General features: G+C 38.0%; 1 non-coding gene across 1 annotated transcript; it reads right to left on the bottom strand.

The window, feature by feature from the left end:
• Positions 1–9,641: 9,641 nt before the first annotated feature.
• Positions 9,642–9,748, bottom strand: LOC121214251 (small nucleolar RNA R71). Its single transcript, XR_005909836.1, has one exon. It is a non-coding gene; the product is annotated as a small nucleolar RNA R71 (small nucleolar RNA).
• Between the last annotated feature and the right edge of the window lie 7,437 nt (positions 9,749–17,185).

A 17,185-nucleotide genomic window follows, 5' to 3' on the forward strand; every position in this document is an offset into this window, starting at 1 on the left:
TTAGACATTAAAGTCACATATGTACGGAATCATGAATCAAACTCAACATTTTAGCTAATTTTTCCCCCTTGGCCGAATTTTCTAAGCCAAGACAAAAGCATCAATATGCTTGCCTCTAACCGAATACATGCAACACCAATCTCCTTCCTATGGCCGAATATGCATGTCTATGTTGGGGCCGATTTCAACACTTAATACATTCTACAAGTATGGTCACTTGTATTGACTAAACACCCTTTTGTTTCAAGTTCAAAACTTGGCTAATACACACATATATGCACCAGTAAAGCATCCTCTCCCTTTCCATCAATTTAACACATGCATTACTCATTAATATACAAAAATTATATTCGGCCTTAGCACACAACTTGCTAGCCGATTCTTCTCCATCTAGCAACTAATGCACATATGTGCTCACTCAAAAATGCTAAAAAGAAGATTCAAGAATCATCAATCCACCATCACATGCATCATTAACAAGCTTCATATTTAGCATGCAATGGCATTAACACAAAATCTACCTAGGCCGAATATCATCCCCATGACATAGCAAAGATTTGAACCATGGGCTAATTAGAACTCAAGCTAGCAACTAAAAACATGCATGAATCTCATGGCACAATCTCAAACATACCTTGATCTAGATACAAGTATGGCCAAACCTCCTCCTAATTCTCTTCCAAACCAAACATGAAGCAAGAACTCCTTCCTCCTTCCTTAGAATTTTCGGCCAAATGAAGATGTAAAAGGATGAACAAAATTTCTCTTTTCTTTTCTTCAACTCACGGCAATGGGGGGGGAAACAACCACACACTTTTTTTTTTGTTTTCATCATATTCCCTTTCATTATTTTATGCCCATGCTCCTTATTTTATTTTTTTCCACCCATGATGCACCAACACAACATGTCTATGACATGTCTTGCCCATCACACTTGGTCTACCATGCTTGTCATGGCCGGCCACTACTAATTAGGGGGGGAATTTGACATGCAAGTCCCCCCTTTTTATTTCATGCACTAATATGTCCTTATGCTTCGACCTATCACATTTCAAAAATGTCGCACATAAGTCCTATTGACTAAATTCACATGCAATCGACTAAATCGAAGCATGAAATTTTCACACATTCATAATTACATATTCTAGACAATAAATATCACATTCAAACATTTCGGTGACTCGGTTTAGCGGTCCCGAAACCACTTTCCGACTAGGGTCAATTTTGGGCTGTCACAACTCTCCCCCACTTAAGAAATTTTCGTCCCCGAAAATCTTACCGGTAAATAGGTTTGGGTATCGTTCTTTCATCGAGCTCTCGGTTTCCCAAGTAGCTTCCTCGATCCCGTGTTTGAGCCATAACACCTTAACTAACGGAACCCTTTTGTTTCGCAACTCTTTCACTTCACGAGCTAGGATACGAATCGGTTCTTCTTCATAACTCAAGTCAGATTGAATTTCAACTTCTGAGGGATTAATCACATGTGACGGATCGGATCTATAACGTCGAAGCATCGAAACATGAAAGACATCGTGAATCTTTTCAAGTTCAGGGGGCAAAATCAATCTATACGCAACCGGACCAACTCATTCGGAGATTTCGTACGGCCCAATGAATCTCGGGCTCAACTTGCCCTTACGGCCAAATCTGAGTACCTTTTTCCAAGGAGAAACTTTAAGAAACACTTTATCTCCCACCTGATATTCAATGTCTTTTCGTTTCAAATCCGCATACGATTTTTGACGATCTGTGGCTGCTTTCAGACTTTCACGGATTACCTTTACTTTCTGTTCGGCATCTTTAATCAAATCAACTCCGAAAATTTTACTTTCACCGAGCTCGGTCCAAAACAATGGTGTACGGCATTTACGACCGTACAAAGCCTCGTAAGGTGCCATCTTAATACTTGATTGAAAACTATTGTAATAAGCGAATTCAATCAAAGGTAAATACCGTTCCCATGAACTACTGAACTCGAGGATGCAACATCTCAACATATCCTCAAGTATCTGAATTATCCGCTCAGATTGACCATCGGTTTGGGGATGAAAAGCAGTGCTAAAATGCAGCTTGGTACCCAAAGCTTCTTGCAATTTCCTCCAAAATCGCGAGGTGAATCTCGGATCTCTATCCGACACGATAGAAATAGGTACCCCGTGTAATCTCACAATCTGAGAAACATACAATTCGGCTAGTTTATCCAATGAAAAATCCGTACGCACGGGGATAAAGTGAGCCGACTTAGTCAGTCTATCGACAACAACCCAAATCGCATCTTTCTTACTTGCTGACAATGGCAGTCCGGACACAAAGTCCATTGTGACTCGATCCCATTTCCACTCGGGTATCATGATCGGCTGAAGTAATCCTGAAGGCACTTGATGTTCCGCTTTCACTTGTTGACATATTAAACATCTCGAAACAAAGTCAAAGATGTCTCGTTTCATACCATGCCACCAAAACCAACGTTTCAAATCGTTGTACATTTTTGTACTCCCCGGGTGAATTGACATTCGGCTACAATGGGCTTCGTTCAGAATCATCGAAATGAGTTCCGAATTCCTTGGAACACACAAACAACTTCTGAACCTCAAACAATCATCATCATCAATTTGAAACTCCGATTCCTTGTTCGGAGCACACTCAGCCCGTTTTGCAACCAATTCATTATCAACTTTCTGGGCTTCACGAATTTGATGAATCAATAATGGTTTGGCTTTTAATTCAGCTACTAACACATTGTCGGGTAGAACAGACAAGTGCACATTCATCGCTCGTAAAGCAAACAATGATTTCCGGCTTAAGGCGTCCGCAACCACATTAGCCTTTCCCGGGTGGTAATCAATGACAAGCTCGTAATCTTTCAACAACTCAAGCCAACGTCTTTGTCGCAGATTTAAGTCTCTTTGAGTCATCAAATATTTGAGACTTTTGTGATCCGAAAATACATGGCACTTTTCACCAAATAAGTAATGTCGCCATATTTTTAAAGCAAATACGATGGCAGCTAGTTGAAGATCATGGGTCGAATAATTTTTCTCATGTGGCTTTAATTGTCTCGACGCATAGGCCACCACTCGACCTTCTTGCATCAATACGCAACCCAACCCAAGTAGGGATGCATCACTATAAATGACAAACTCTTTGCCTGATTCGGGTTGCACTAAAATTGGAGCTTCAGTCAAATAAGTTTTTAGTTGATCAAAACTTTTCTGACATTTCTCCGTCCATTCGAACTTAACATCCTTTTGAAGTAGCTTCGTCATTGGTGTGGCTATCATCGAGAAACCTTTGACAAATCGTCGGTAATAACTGGCGAGCCCCAGGAAGCTCCGAACTTCGGTAATATTTCTTGGAGGCTTCCAGTTAAGTATGGCTGAAATTTTACTCGGGTCAACTCGAATACCCGATGCGGATACCACATGACCCAAGAAGCTAACCTCTCTTAACCAGAACTCACACTTACTGAACTTAGCATATAACTGCTTATCCTGCAAAATTTGCAACACTAGTCTCAGGTGCTCAGCATGTTCGGTCTCATCTCTTGAATAGACCAAGATGTCATCAATGAACACAACTACGAACCGATCCAAATATGGTCTGAAGATCCGATTCATCAAATCCATAAATACCGTAGGGGCATTAGTGAGCCCGAACGGCATCACTAAAAATTCGTAGTGACCATATCTCGTTCTGAAGGCAGTTTTGGGTATGTCCGAATCTCGAATTCGCAACTGGTAATAGCCCGATCTAAAATCTATTTTTGAGAACACTGAGGCTCCCTTCAGTTGGTCGAACAAATCATCGATATGCGGTAACGGATATTTTTTCTTTATTGTCACTTTATTCAGCTGACGATAGTCAATACACAACCTCATGGTTCCGTCCTTCTTTTTCACGAACAATACTGGTGCACCCCAAGGTGAGAAACTTGATCGAGCAAAACCTCTATCCATCAATTCTTGCAACTGAGCTTTCAACTCTTTTAACTCGGTTGGTGCCATACGATACGGAGCCATCGAAATCGGCGTAGTCCCAGGTACAAGCTCAATACCAAACTCTATCTCCCGAACAGGTGGTAAACCCGGTAATTCTTCAGGAAAAACATCCGGGTATTCACAAACCACCGGCACAGATTCGGGTTTCTTTTCTAATTCTTTGTCATCAAGTACATACGCAAGGTATGCTTCGCACCCTTTTCTTACATATTTCTGGGCCAACATTGAGGATATTACAGCTGGCAACCCCTTTAAGTCCGTAGACTCAACTCGGATTATCTCGTTATTTGCGCACCTCAAATCAATAGTCTTGCTTTTGCAGTTCACAACTGCATCATGCGCGGTCAACCAATCCAACCCGAGAATAACATCAAATTCATCAAACGAAAAAAGCATCAAGTCCGCCGGAAAACAGGAACCTCGAATTACTAGGGGACATTTCTTACACACTTTGTCGACAAGCACGTAACGACCCAAGGGATTTGACACCCGAATTACGAACTCAGTAGACTCAATAGGTAAAGTCTTACTGGATGCTAAGGTTTCACATATGTAAGAATGAGTAGAACCGGGGTCAATCAAAGCAATTACATTAGTATCAAAGAGAGTAAAAGTACCGGTAATAACATTAGGCGAAGAAGCATCCTCGCGGGCACGTATAGCATAAGCTCTAGCAGGCGCACGAGCCTCGGATCTGGTCGTAGCATCTCTAGATCCTCTCTGACCACCACTAGCATTGCCTGTATTTCCAAATGGTCTACCTCGAGCAGTGGTAGCACCCGGTTTCCCACTCTGATTTACATTCTGTTCAGACAACCTCGGGCAATCTTTAATGAAGTGGTCAACTGATCCGCACTTGTAACAGGAGCGGCCAGGGAATCTACAACTCCCCGAATGCCATTTACCGCAATATCGACACTTCGTTCTGTCTCGACGTTCATTCCCAACACTGGCGACCGAAGTGCCTCGTGTACCCACAGGGGGTCGATCACGATCTCGTCTAAAAAGGCCCGAAGTGCCTCTCGACCAGCCCACATCATCTCGAAATTTCTTCGATGCCTGTTGAAGAGACTTTCCCGAAGATATTTTACGAAACTCTCCAGTTCCCACATCAACTTTTTGTTTTTCTTTTCTAAGCTCTTCGACTTTACAAGCTCGCTCGACAAGTACTACGAACTCTCGTATTTCAAGAACGCCAACGAACATTTTTATATCTTCATTCAGCCCATCCTCGAAGCGTTTACACATGATAGCCTCAGACGAAACACATTCCTGAGCGTATTTGCTAAGTCTAACAAATTTTCGCTCGTAATCAGTAACCGACATGGAACCTTGCTTAAGCTCAAGAAATTCCTTCCGTTTTTTATCAATAAATCTCTGACTGATATACTTTTTCTGAAACTCAGTTTGGAAAAACTCCCAAGTTACTTGCTCTCGGGGCACAACAGAAGTCAGAGTACTCCACCAATAGTAGGCAGAATCACGTAGCAAGGAGATAGTACACTTTAGGCATTCATCGGGTGTACAAGATAGCTCATCGAGTACCCAGATAGTGTTGTCCAACCAAAATTCAGCTTGTTCGGCATCGTCGCTATCCGTAGCTTTAAATTCAGTAGCCCCATGTTTTCGGATTCTGTCAACTGGGGGCTTATTTGACCTTATTTGGTCAGTTACCGGAGGTATTGTAGGTGCGGGGTTGTACTAGTCGGGAAGGGAGGTTGTGGAACAGCCGTATTAGTTCTAATGTATTGGTTGAACCAATCATTCATCACGCTATAGAAAGCTTGTCTAGCTTCATCATTCGGGTTACTAGCATTAGGTTGAGAGTTCACCGGCGCTGTCCCTTGTGCGGGAGCGGGCGCTACACTCTCAAGATCATCAGCTACCGCTCGGGATCGGGATCCATTACTATAAATAAACACATTTACAATTGTCAGAAATCACCACACTATCAAGTAATCACATAAAATGGCATGTATAGCTAGACCCAACGCATTACGGTAGTCCTAGAATCGACTAAACCGTACCTCTGATACCAATCAAATGTAACACCCCGAACCCGAGACCGTCACCGGAGTCGAACACGAGGTGTTAACAGACTTTAAAAAATAATTTCCCAGACACTGCGAATCTGCGTACTAGTCGCTTTAAAAATCATATCTTGAGTTCAAAAACTCGGAATCCAGTTCCTTAAATTTTCCCTGAAACTAGACTCATATGCCCATCTACATATTTTTTTCTATAATTTTTTTGTTGGGCCAATTAGTACAGTTTATTAGTCAAAGTCTCCCATGTTATAGGGATCGACTACACTGCCCTTTGCGCATTACGACTTTGATATCTCCCTGTACAGGGCTTCAATACTGATTCCGTTTGTTTCTATAGAAACTAGACTCAGAGAGGAATCTATACATATATGGATTGACTCCTAATTGTCTTTGGTCAATTTATAATGAATTTCCAAAGTCGGAACAGGAAATCCAGAAACCGTTCTGGCCCTGTCTCACAAGAACCTGAATATCTCTTAACATACTGTCCGTATGATTGTTTCATTACTTTCCTATGAAAATAGATTCATCAAGGTTCGTTTACATAATTTATTCACTATTTAATTCCATTCCTACTATTTTTAGTGATTTTCCAAATCTACATCACTGCTGCTGTCAGCATCTGCCTTTAAGGTAGACTTTACCTATTTCATAGTTTCCATGATTCAACTAGCCCTTTTTGCATAAATAGCACAATTTATGATAGTGATTAACCATTCCCATGGCCAATCCTTGTCAAGCATATCCACACCAAATGATTATAACATTATACTCAAACATATATATACCATTTTCGCATGGCTATCCAAAATTATACAAGTCCAAAGGGTCCATGACCCACAACAAACGGGTAGTCCTATACATGCCATTTCGAAGTTCAACCAAAATTGTACCAAAAAGGGGGGGGCTTTGATAGTGTGGGCGACTTCGACTTCAAAATCCCGAGTCCGATAGCTGGAGAACCAAAATCTATAAAACAGAGGATCAAAGAAACGGAGTAAGCAATTTATGCTTAGTAAGTTTTGAGCAAGGAATTCCAGCACAGCAAAAGTATAGCATTCATATAGCTAAACGGATAATTTCATATGCACAAATTTTCAATATCATACTTGCTTCACATTACCAACCCTTATGTACATACACAAAAGATCAACTTAGCCAAAGGCCGGTAGCTCGTTTATCAACTGAGCGAATACTTATTTGTAAGGGCTCAACTAAATTCAAGCACATACGAAACATACCTCAATGTTGGGATGTTTCTAGAGTATTTACTGAAATTTTTACAGCAAGATCATTCATTCCCAAATCACGTACCTTCGGAATTTAACCGGATATAGCTACTCGTTCAAATGCCTTCGGGACATAGCCCGGTTATAGTAACTCGCACAATTGCCTTCGGGACTTAACCCGGATTTAGTAACTCGCACAAATGCCTTCGGGCTTAGCCCGGAATTAGTATCTCGCACAAATGCCTTCGGATCTTAGTCTGGATATGGTCACTTAGCACAAAGCCTTCGGGACTTAGCCCGGACATCATTCAAATAACCATGCACATTTAACAATAAATCATGGCACACTCGTATTTCATTTTCGTTAGCAAAACTCGAACACAAGACACTTATCAGTCTTGCAATTTCGGCTCAATAGCCACACAAAGAGCATGATTTTAATTTGCTTAAAACATGATCTAACCAAATCATAATTTAAGCTCTTTTACTCAAGAACTTACCTCGGGTGTTGTCGAACGATTCCGATAGCTATTCGACCACTTTTTCCTTCCCTTTATCGGATTCAGTTCCCCTTTGCTCTTGAGCTTAATTAAACAAATAAATTGATTTAATCATTTGAGCATCGAAAAGAGGAACACAAGGCACTTAGCCCATATTTATACATTAGACATTAAAGTCACATATGTACGGAATCATGAATCAAACTCAACATTTTAGCTAATTTTTCCCCCTTGGCCGAATTTTCTAAGCCAAGACAAAAGCATCAATATGCTTGCCTCTAACCGAATACATGCAACACCAATCTTCTTCCTATGGCCGAATATGCATGTCTATGTTGGGGCCGATTTCAACACTTAATACATTCTACAAGTATGGTCACTTGTATTGACTAAACACCCTTTTGTTTCAAGTTCAAAACTTGGCTAATACACACATATATACACTAGTAAAGCATCCTCTCCCTTTCCATCAATTTAACACATGCATTACTCATTAATATACAAAAATTATATTCAGCCTTAGCACACAACTTGCTAGCCGATTCTTCTCCATCGAGCAACCAATGCACATATGTGCTCACTCAAAAATTCTAAAAAGAAGATTCAAGAATCATCAATCCACCATCACATGCATCATTAACAAGCTTCATATTTAGCATGCAATGGCATTAACACAAAATCTACCTAGGCCGAATATCATCCCCATGACATAGCAAAGATTTGAACTATGGGCTAATTAGAACTCAAGCTAGCAACTAAAAACATGCATGAATCTCATGGCACAACCTCAAACATACCTTGATCTAGATACAAGTATGGCCAAACCTCCTCCTAATCCTCTTCCAAACCAAACATGAAGTAAGAACTCCTTCCTCCTTTCTTAGAATTTTCGGCCAAATGAAGATGAAAAAGGATGAACAAAATTTTCTCTTTTCTTTTCTTTAACTCACGGCAATGGGGGGGAAACAACCACACACTTTTTTTTGTTTTCATCATATTCCCTTTCATTATTTTATGCCCATTCTCCTTATTTTATTTTTTTCCACCCATGATGCACCAACACAACATGTCTATGACATGTCTTGCCCATCACACTTGGTCTACCATGCTTGTAATGGCCGGCCACTACTAATTAGGGGGGAATTTGACATGCAAGTCCCCCCTTTTTATTTCATGCACTAATAGGTCCTTATGCTTCGACCTATCACATTTCAAAAATGTCGCACATAAGTCCTATTGACTAAATTCACATGCAATCGACTAAATCGAAGCTTGAAATTTTCACACATTCATAATTATATATTCTAGACAATAAATATCACATTCAAATATTTCGGTGACTCGGTTTAGCGGTCCCGAAACCACTTCCCGACTAGGGTCAATTTTGGGCTGTCACATAATTGCTTCGACAACTACTCTTACAATTTATCTTGTTTTTATCTACTTATTGCACTAACATTGATAGAAAAAAGATAATCATCCTCATGGGATTGATATTCGACAGACTCATATCTGTCTACTATACTTGCAACGACAGTGTACGCTTGCACATCATTGCTATGACAAATACAGGCTCAACAATTTAAGTTGAAATCGGTAATGTTTCAGATGTTGCAAACAGTATGACAGTTTGGTGGACTGCCTACTGAAGATCCAATATTGCATTTATGACTTATTCTAGAGGTTTGTGACTCGTTTAGGGAACAAGGTATGCCTAAAGACGCCCTAAGACTTAAATTGTTTCCATATTCTTTAAAAGGTCATGTGAGAGAATGACTAAATGCTTTGCTGTCGGGGACAGTGACATCATGGAATGATCTTTGCTAGAGGTTTTTGCTACGATATAATCCACCAAATATGAATACTAAGCTTAAAAATGACATCACATCTTTTTGGCAGTTAGAGGATGAAACATTATATGAAACTGAGGAATGATTTAAAAATTTAATTCGAAAATGTCCGAAGCATAGATTTCAGCAGAGGGCTCAGATTGAAATATTCTATAATGGGTTGAATGCACATACGAGAATGGTAGTTGATGCATCTACCAATGGTAAATTTTTGGATAAATCTTACAACAAAGCGTATGAGATTTTGGAAAAGATTGCCAACAATGACTATCAGTTCCCTACCACAAGAGTTGGGACATACAAGAGAGCTGCTAATGCCATGGAGCTTGATATAATCACTTCATTAACTGCTTAAGTATCATCTTTAACTAATATGATTAAGACAATGAAGAGACCAACTGTAGTTTAGGAAATGAAAGTAGTCGAGCAAGCATGTGTTTATTGTGGTAAAGACTATGTGCTTGATGGATGCACATCAAACCCAGCATATGTGTACTACATAGGTAATTTTAACCAGGATAATAACCCCTATTCCATCACCTACAATCCAGGGTGGAAGCAGCATCCGAATTTTAGTTTGAATAATCAAGGTGTGGGGAATCTAAACAATGTTGTGAGACAGAATGCCAACAGTGCACCGTTTGGTTATACTCAACCTATGCCGAGGCAAAATGTCCAGCAAGGTTAGGCATCATCTTCATCATCATCTATTGAAGCCTTGTGGAAGGACTATGTGGCCAAAAATGATGTCGTGATTCAGAGTCGAGCTGCGTCTCTCCGAGCTCTTGAGAATCAAGTGGGGCAAATAGTGAGCGCTTTAAATTCAAGGCCATAAGGAGCATTTCCAAGTGATACTGAAAATTTAAAAACCCAAGGAAAGAAGTAGTGGAAGGCCATCACTCTTAGAAGTGGGACTCAATTGGATGAAGTTGTTCAAGATGCCACGCAGAGGAAGACAAATCCAGCCACAATCAGGAAAAGATCACAGAACCTACTGAATGACAAATAGCACCTGAAAAGGGTACACAGAGAAATGTTGTGACAGAATCAAATCAGATTGTCAATAGAAATGCCATGGAAAAACAATATCAACAACCTGAAGGACGACCACCATTACCTTTTCCTCAGCGATTCCAAAATTCTAAATAAGATATTTTGTTTAAAAGGTTTGTAAATGCTTTATAGCAACTCCACATCAACATACCACTGGTTGAAGCTTTGGAGCAGATGCCTAACTATGTGAAAATTATGAAAGATATATTGTCAAAAAAAGCGCAGATTGGGAGAATTTGAGACTGTCACTCTCACTGAAGGGTGCACAGCAATGTTTACCAATAAATTACCTCAAAAGTTGAAGGACACAGGGAGTTTTACTATCCCATGTTTAATTGGAAATCATTTTGTTGGTAAGGCTTATGTGATTTAGGGGTAAGTATAAATCTAATGCCTCTATCTATTTTCAAGAAGCTAGGAATTAGGAAGACAAGAGCCATAACAGTCACATTGTAGCTAGATGATCGAAATTACGCACATTCAAAAGGTAAAATCGAAAATGTATTGGTAAGAGTAAATAAGTTTATTTTTCCAACCGATTTTATTATTTTAGAATGTGAAGCTGACAAAGATGTATCGATTATTCTTGGAAGACATTTTCTTACCACAAGTAAAACGTTAATCGATGTGCAGAAAGGTGAACTGACCATGAGGATGAATAATTAGCAGGTCACGTTCAATGTATTTAATGCACTAAAACATGCTGATGAGAATCAAGAATTTCGTGCCATTGAGTTGATAGGAGCAACAGTTGAGGAAGAGTTCATGAGATTTTTCCACAGCAAATCTGATAGTGACGAAGATTCATTTGAGCGGAGACCTTTGTGCACTTTGTTTGAGCAAAATAAACATTTCAATTTTTATTAACAATGCTTGGTAGCTCATGTGTATTCTCATAGAGCTGTTGATGTCAAAGACATGAAAGCGGTGTTAGAGTATGCCCAAAGATCAATCATGAGATGGTTGTAATAACATACTTGATTTATCATGTTTATTAATATAAGGCGTTACCATTATTATTTCAGTTTCTTTTCTGTGTATATAAATAAATTGTTTTATAATAATGTCCTGAGAATAATATGATTATTCTTAAAAGTTCCTTAGTCAAGTATTATTGTTGGATAGGACAACGATAATGCATTAAGACTAACGTGTAGTTGATTGATGATAAAGAGTTGTCATTGATATGGAATGTCAGAATCATTACATGAATATGTGTGTTAGAGAACAACATATTGGACTGGCCCGTTATGAGTATGTTTCTTGGATTATTATGTAATTGTCACGACATTACTCATAATGATTAATATTTATATGATCCTTAGACTTGAGATTATCATAATCCCAACATCGTGAGTTATATATTTTGATATAGTCAAACGTACACCGTAACTGGTTGTTCTATAAAGACTGATGTTGGATATACCACAATCTATGTAGAGGGATATGGTTGGTCGATATAGGATAAGTCCCTCCTACATAATGGGAGTAATATCTTAGGCCACTTGATTAAGTGAGACTAGAAATGCATGGCCATGCTCAAATAAGTTGATATTAGATGCCATATTTATTTGTATATCGTAGTCTGCTTAAGATATCAAGGAACATGGAATGGACAATGCAAGTGTGACTATTCCATGACTTGTGTCCAATCCAGAGATAAAGGACTTAAGGATTATTGCATAAAAGGTTAATCATAAAAAGGTTATGTCGAATCATGATCTCTTGTGACTTAGGCAGCAATGATGCATTGCTAGATGCCACTCATTGTTCGTAGCATTAGAATCGTTCTAGTGTTACTGCTAACGTTACAAGAACCTACAGAGTCACACCCTATAGTTGAAATGAATGGAATAAACCATAGTTGGTATTGTTTTTGGGGTCGCTTGAATTAAATTAATTATAGAATTAATTTAATTCGGTAATCAAATTTCCAACACATTATGTACAAGGTTGTTGTACGTATAGTGAGGACATGAATTTGGTTAGCATAAGAATTCAAATAAATATATGGTTTACCGAACTTATATTATAATTAATGTAATTATAATTTTCGGATTAAAATATTATTATATTTATTTAATTCTTAAAAAAAACCTAAAACAAAAGGATATATATAATCCCGTTTTTCTTTGTTTGAGTCTAGCAGCCATCAAAGAAAAATAACTCTCAAAACTGTTTTGGGGATTCCTTCCGTTCGTAGTCAACTGGGTGGATTACGTAGAGGTCGGAATCACGATAGATTGCGGTTTGGTTCGACAGGAGATCAGACTACTCGTTGTTGAGGTGTTGCTGTCTACTCTGAATAAACATTAGGTAATTTCGCCACCTCTTTCACCCCGATTCGTTCCTCACACATGGATCCCTAGTTAGGATCGCCGAATTTTTATTTTTGTTGCGCCATAGGGGTGCCGGCGATCCAACAAGCGGGGCCACATTTAAAGTTAATGGACAATGCTTGAAGCATTATTGGGCTGCTCATATAGAGCAAGACAAATAGTCCATTGATCTTCAAGATGTTTAACTTCAATATCTTAAAAATTCTTTTTATTTTTATTTCATTTTGTTGATTTAAATTTGTATTAGTTATTTCATTTCTTTTGTTTAATAAACTACAGGAGGGGAAGGGGTCGGTGACGTAGAGCCCATTAAGATGAATCCTTCCAATAAAGAGAATGCACCCAAAGCACCACAGGAAGAACCAGAGAAAATCGATTCTATCAGCATTGAGACTGACCGTGAGGTTGAAGAGGAAGCAATCCCTCAATTGCACCACCAGTGGACAGCATTACGGTTGTTCCACCTCCTTCTACTGAACCGATGATTGAACAGGATAATGAGATCGAACAGATTATTGATGAACTCACCAAATTTGACAATGAAGAGGAGGATATACCACTCAATTTACTTAAAAGGCTGATGCGTTATAAGATGAGTGCACGAAAGATGACTCGCCGCAATTAAAGTACCACAATTTAGTTCCAAGATCAGTAAGTTTTTATCCCTTTATTAAATCTCATTATGTACATATATATGTTCTTGCATTCATGATTTATATTTGTACATGTATTGAGAACAATACATCCTTTAGGTTTGGGGTGTATTGTGCATCTAGATTGCATTAGATATTTAGTTGAGCATGTTGTTTTAGTTTTTTTTTTTGGTTCATTTGGCATTCATTTTGCCATGGCATACATAATTGCCACAAATTTTTTAAACTATGATGAGCATGTTTTTGTCTGCGATGTTCGATGAGGAGCTTAATTCTTTTATAAACTTAGAAAGTTGTGACAGTGGATTAGGTGATTTTAGCTTAGGATAGTTTGCTTGTAAATTGATCCCTAAAATAAGGATGTCCTAATTCCAATTACAATTAACCTATAGTAAGTTTCTTTTAATAAACTTAGAGATTCTTGAAGCTAAACTCGGTACAATGGTAATACTCAACAATGAATAAAGTGGCAATGCTTAAGAAAATTCAAAAGGAAAAAATCTAAAAAATGCCATAAATACTCCAATGCTTAGAATTGTCAAGTAAGTTAGCACCATTTTGTTTGCTCTATCATGCTGTTGACTAGAACGGTTAGTCCAATTAAGAGTGTGTAATAAAGAAAAGAAAATTAGAGGCACTCATCTGTAGTAACAAGTTGAGTAGTTAAGGAGGCAGTTGTTTGCTCTATCCATCTTTTTAGTCAAAGGCCTTAGCTTCAAAGTATTAAAATCATGACATGGTTGAGTATTCGGCAATTTAGTGTATGCTCCATTGTAATTTTTGAGTCAAAGAATCATGTGACGAGTTGAATCCCCTAGTAAAAAAATATAGGCACAATAAATGGATATGTATGTAATTGAGTATGTATAAGGCCACATAAAAAAAGAAGAGAAAACTGAGTTAGTTAAAAGATGAACTAAGTAAATTATGAGATACTTGCTATAGTGGAAATTGTATGAATACTTAGGATTTTTCTTTCTTTTAGGGCAATATTTTCTACACTGCCTTTGTTAAATAAGCTTATGAAACTTGATCAAATTTTAGACGTAGAAAATCGTTGAGAACTAAAGTACAAAATGCTCTCTTAAGGGTCTCACAATGCAAAGGCAACTATTTTGCTATGGCAATTCTTACGTTCATGCATTCATGCATACCTTGCTTGAGGATAAGAAATAACTCAGGTTTAGGGGTGTGACAACTCTTGAAAAGAGTTATAATTCATGCCTTTAGACTAGGTCAATTGTTTATACTTAAGTGAACTTAGTTACATTTTAGGATATTATTTTAACATTTTTAGAACATTGCATAAGAAGCTTGGACGGTGCTTAAATATTATTATTTGTTACTTTTTTTGTTACTTTTAATTGCATGTGGAATGGTTGTGTTTAGTGGTTTGGCAGATGAAGGATGTGGAGAAAGTAATAAAGGAGTGAAGGTTTGCCGAGGCAAAAGGTTAGACAATTTTCCAACTTATAAGCCATGAAAATTCCAAGAAGATGACTGAGTCAACACTCAACGCATACCAAGTCTCAGCCAACTCTACTCGTACCAAAAAAACCAATCTAAAAAAGAGGAAAAAGGATCATGAGATCATAGGCTGATAACCACCTACCCTAAAGGAAGGGATTTTAAACCCAAAAGAAAATCTAAAAAAAAAGGAGAATAGTTCTTGGGTTGTTGGATTTACCCTAGGGAAAAGCCTATAAAAAGCCAAAGGAGGAAACCCAAAAAGGAACAAGGGTGGAGATCCATAGGCAAAACTAGAGGGTAGCGGTGAGTAGAGACAGAGAGAGGAAGATGAAGGCAGTCCCTCTCAGCCACCACAGGACACTATGCCATTGGAGTGTGAACTGGACATGCGAAAGCTGTTTTCCCGATGTTCTTCTGTTATTTCTTAACTATTTCTCCGTGAATTGATTTGATGAAAATGATGTTGAATGATATTTTGGTTTTGAATTTTATTTGCCAACCCATGAGCTAAATCTCATAAGTGTTGGGATTACTTGATGAAACATTTATTTCCTTTAATGGTTAAAGCATAGATCTGAATTAATTTACTGTTTCATTCAATTGTTTTTATTTCTAAATTTTATGCGTGTAGTCCCTAGACATAGACGACTGTGCAACATACCCATAAACTAATTTAATTCTGAAAAGGTTGGATTCACTAGACCGAAATTGAATGATACAAGTAAGTACTCGATAGATACTTGTAGTAGACTATAGACATAGAGCAGCATTCATACAGAAGGAAACGGTCCAGGGTACCATATTAAAGGCCTATAGACATGGGTAAGGTAACTTGAGGTTTCTACGCTCGAAAGAAGTAGGCCACTTTAGAACTCTACTGAGCAATAGATTGATTACGATTTTTCCAAGACATTACTGACAGTGAAGGTAGATTCTTAGTAATCTCGACCTTCCAAATTGACATCATATACCCCGTATCCTTTTCCGTATTATCTTTGCCATCACATCCTTAGTTGTTTACTTGTTTAGTTACATATTATTCATATAAACATTTTCGTAATTACCATTGCATTTTTACTCTTGCATTGCCATAACATTTTCAATTAGTCATCAGTTACAAATATTGTTCACATTAATATTCCTTTTTTTTACCATTGCATTCTTATCATTATTTTGCTATAACATTAATCTAACTTTATTATAATAACTTTACCATTTGTATACCTAATCCGATCCCTATAGAGATGATCTCAGTTATCACTTTATTACTTGATCCGACGTGTATACTTTAACAACTCGCATACAATATTCATATGCAACAGACACTTACGAAGTAATTCTTTAAATCTCTCTCATGCCTCGTACAAGGACTCATCATCAAATTTAATTCTAGGTGGGAAATGCTTAACAAAAAATCTTTCTACTAACTCTTGCAAAGTAGAAATTGAGCTAGGTGGTAATAAATGGAGTCATGCTCATGCTCGAACTCACAACAAGTACGGAAATAGCTTCAACCTCAGTGCATCTTTAGTCACACCGACTATTTTAAATGAATCACTCACCTCCATCAATAATTAAAGGTGAAGGTGTCGATATTCTGTGGGCATTCCACTAAACTGGTCCATCATTTGTAGCATTTGAAACATCACTGGTTTCAATTCAAATTGGGGCGCGTCTACATCCAGCCTCCTAATTTCTAGATTTAACTCATTAAAGAGTGTCACAACGTACTGTCTTATGGCACGATCCCTATCATCAGTAAAAAGGATGGGATTGCGCATATGATTGGCCCCATTTCCTTGTCCATCATTTTGATTTCTAAGGTCCATTTCAGCTTGTCCCTGGGCTAATCGTTCATGTATTCTTTGTCTAAATTTCTGCTCGATTTCAGGGTCTATCGGTAATAAATCGATAATTCGATCTATACTCATAAACTCCTGAAAATAAATCACAAAAAATAAAGAATAAAGAATTAATTAATAAAGTTAGAAATAAATAAAAGAAAGAAAAATAATTAATTAATTATTAATGTTATAAATTAAATA

Source organism: Gossypium hirsutum, chromosome D01 (genome assembly GCF_007990345.1).
Source record: "Gossypium hirsutum isolate 1008001.06 chromosome D01, Gossypium_hirsutum_v2.1, whole genome shotgun sequence".
NCBI classification, from domain to species: domain Eukaryota; kingdom Viridiplantae; phylum Streptophyta; class Magnoliopsida; order Malvales; family Malvaceae; genus Gossypium; species Gossypium hirsutum.